Source organism: Portunus trituberculatus, chromosome 28, assembly GCF_017591435.1.
Source record: "Portunus trituberculatus isolate SZX2019 chromosome 28, ASM1759143v1, whole genome shotgun sequence".
Lineage (NCBI taxonomy): Eukaryota > Metazoa > Arthropoda > Malacostraca > Decapoda > Portunidae > Portunus > Portunus trituberculatus.
The window spans coordinates 10,191,056-10,193,555 of record NC_059282.1 but is presented as its reverse complement, the minus strand read 5'-3'; the positions used below and the strand labels follow the sequence as shown (position 1 = coordinate 10,193,555).

Here is a 2,500-nt window from a genome sequence, read left to right as displayed (position 1 = left end):
AGAGAAAATTAAAGTTGTTTGCGTGTGTGTGTGCGTGTCTCTCTCTCTCTCTCTCTCTCTCTCTCTCTCTCTCTCTCTCTCTCTCTCTCTCTCTCTCTCTCTCTCTCTCTCTATCTATCTATCTATCTATCTATCTATCTATCTATCTCTAATCCTACAGTAAATCGTATGTTGAGAGAGAGAAAGAGAGAGAGAGAGAGAGGAAATAAATCGTAAATTACTGGATGCAATGTTGTTCCTTTTTTCCTTTTTTGTTCGTCTCTCTCTCTCTCTCTCTCTCTCTCTCTCTCTCTCTCTCTCTCTCTCTCTCTCTCTCTCTCTCTCTCTCATTTTCTCTTTTTTTCTCTTTTTTCCTTCATTGCTTTGAATTTTCTTTCCTTTTTTTCTTTCTTTTTTTTCTTTATCTTTTTTTCATGTTTTTTATTCCTCGTTTCATTTTGAGAGAGAGAGAGAGAGAGAGAGAGAGAGAGAGAGAGAGAGAGCGTGTTTGTGCTAATTAACCTGAATAAGAAAAACAATATGATAAACAAACACACTTAAGACATCAGGAAGAGGAGGAGGAGGAGGAGGAGGAGGAGGAAGAGGAGGAAGAAGAGGAGGAGAAGATAGAAAACAAAACATAACAAATCCTATATCATTTTCTCATCCTATTTACTTTCAAATCCTATTAATCCCACCATCCTTACCCATCTATACCTAAACACTGCTAAAATCCTTCTCATCTTTCATCCTAGACGTCGTGGTGCCAGTAGGACGAATGGAGAAGGACAGGGCAACGCAGGATACCCCCCAGAAGGACTCCAGGGACCCCCATCACCAGCCATCCTACCCAGAGCATCCTTTCTTTGATTACCAAGAGTCCTCGAACGTGACAGCTCTCCTTGGCAAAACTGCTCTGCTGAATTGTAGAGTGAAAAATATTGGGAACAAGACGGTGGGTGGTGGTGGTGGTGGTGGTGGTGGTGGTGGTGATGGTAGTGGTGGTAGTAGTAGTAGTAGTGTGGTTGTGGTGGTGGTAGTAGTAGTAGTAGTAGTAGTAGTAGTGGTGGTGGTGGTGGTGGTGGTAGTAGTAGTAGTGGTGGTAGTAGTAGTAGTAGTAGTAGTAGTGAAACAATACTGAAATAGGTTACTCTCTCTCTCTCTCTCTCTCTCTCTCTCTCTCTCTCTCTCTCTCTCTCTCTCTCTCTCTCTCTCTCTCTCTCGTAAATTCCCACGCTCTCTCAACAATTCCCACGCAATTTAGTTCAGGACATTTATATATTTCCACGCAAAACTTTCCTTATCTTATCGTTCTTTCCTTCTTCTTCTTCTTCTTCTTCTTCTTCTTCTTCTTCTTCTTCTTCTTCTTCTTCTTCTTCTTCTTCTTCTTCCTTAGCTAATCTCAATTTCTTTCTTTCCTTGAATTTTTCTCATTCAGTTTTTCTTTTTCTTTTTTTCTGTCTACAATGTTTATCTGTCCTCCTCCTCCTCCTCCTCCTCCTCCTCCTCCTCCTCCTCCTCCTCCTCCTCCTCCTCCTCCTCCTCCTCCTCCTCCTCCTCCTCCTCCTCCTCCTCCTCCTCCTCCTCCTTCAAATAATCTCAATCTTCTTTTTTTTCTTGCATTTTCCTCTTCAATTTTTATCTTTCTACTTTTATTTCAATGTCTATCTCCTCCTCCTCCTTCTCTTCTTCCTCCTCCTTCTCCTCCTCCTCCTTCTCTCCTCCTCCTCCTCCTCCTCCTCCTCCTCCTCCTCCTCCTCCTCCTCCTCCGTCTCTCCTTAATAGAATCATCCGTTGTTGTTATTTCTTCACATTCTTCTTCTCAATGTAAAAGTTTCAAGCTCAAAACTTTTCGCTTGCGATTGGAAATGTATTCTCTCTCTCTCTCTCTCTCTCTCTCTCTCTCTCTCTCTCTCTCTCTCTCTCTCTCTCTCTCATCTAAAACTCGTAAAAATAAGCTTATAAAAACAAAAACTCGTCTGACCTTACCCAAAAAATTATTACTATTATCAAATAACACTTAGAGGCGTGACCTTATGACCTTATCTGACCTTGACTCGTATTTTGAGTCTCTTGTGACCATTGACCGCACTTACACTGTTTTCAAAAGGTTCTAGTTAAAGGTACCTTGAATTTTACTCGTGTTTTTTTTGTGATTCTAGAGACAGACTAACAAGATTTCTGCACTCAACTGGGGAAACGCTCTTTTCTCACGTTGTCTGACCTTATCTTGCCTTTCCTGACCTTGCCACAAGCTAATATGACTCTAGTATATCTTACTACTGACCTTTCTACACGGAGTTTCTCAATATGGGCCATTATCTGACCTTATCTCACGCTGTCTGACCTTATTCTGCCTTACCTAACCATGCTACACATTAATGTAACTCTAGCATACCTTACCACTGACCTTTCTACACGGCGTTTCTCAATACGGGCCCTTATCTGACCTTATCTCTCGCTGTCTGACCTTATCCTGCCTTATCTAACGTTGCCATACGTTAATATAACTCTAGCATAC

At 41.7% G+C, this 2,500-nt stretch overlaps 1 pseudogene; it reads left to right on the top strand.

Annotated features, from left to right (window-relative positions):
• Positions 1 to 2,500, top strand: part of LOC123510288 — a 19,641-nt pseudogene that overhangs the window by 10,966 nt on the left and 6,175 nt on the right.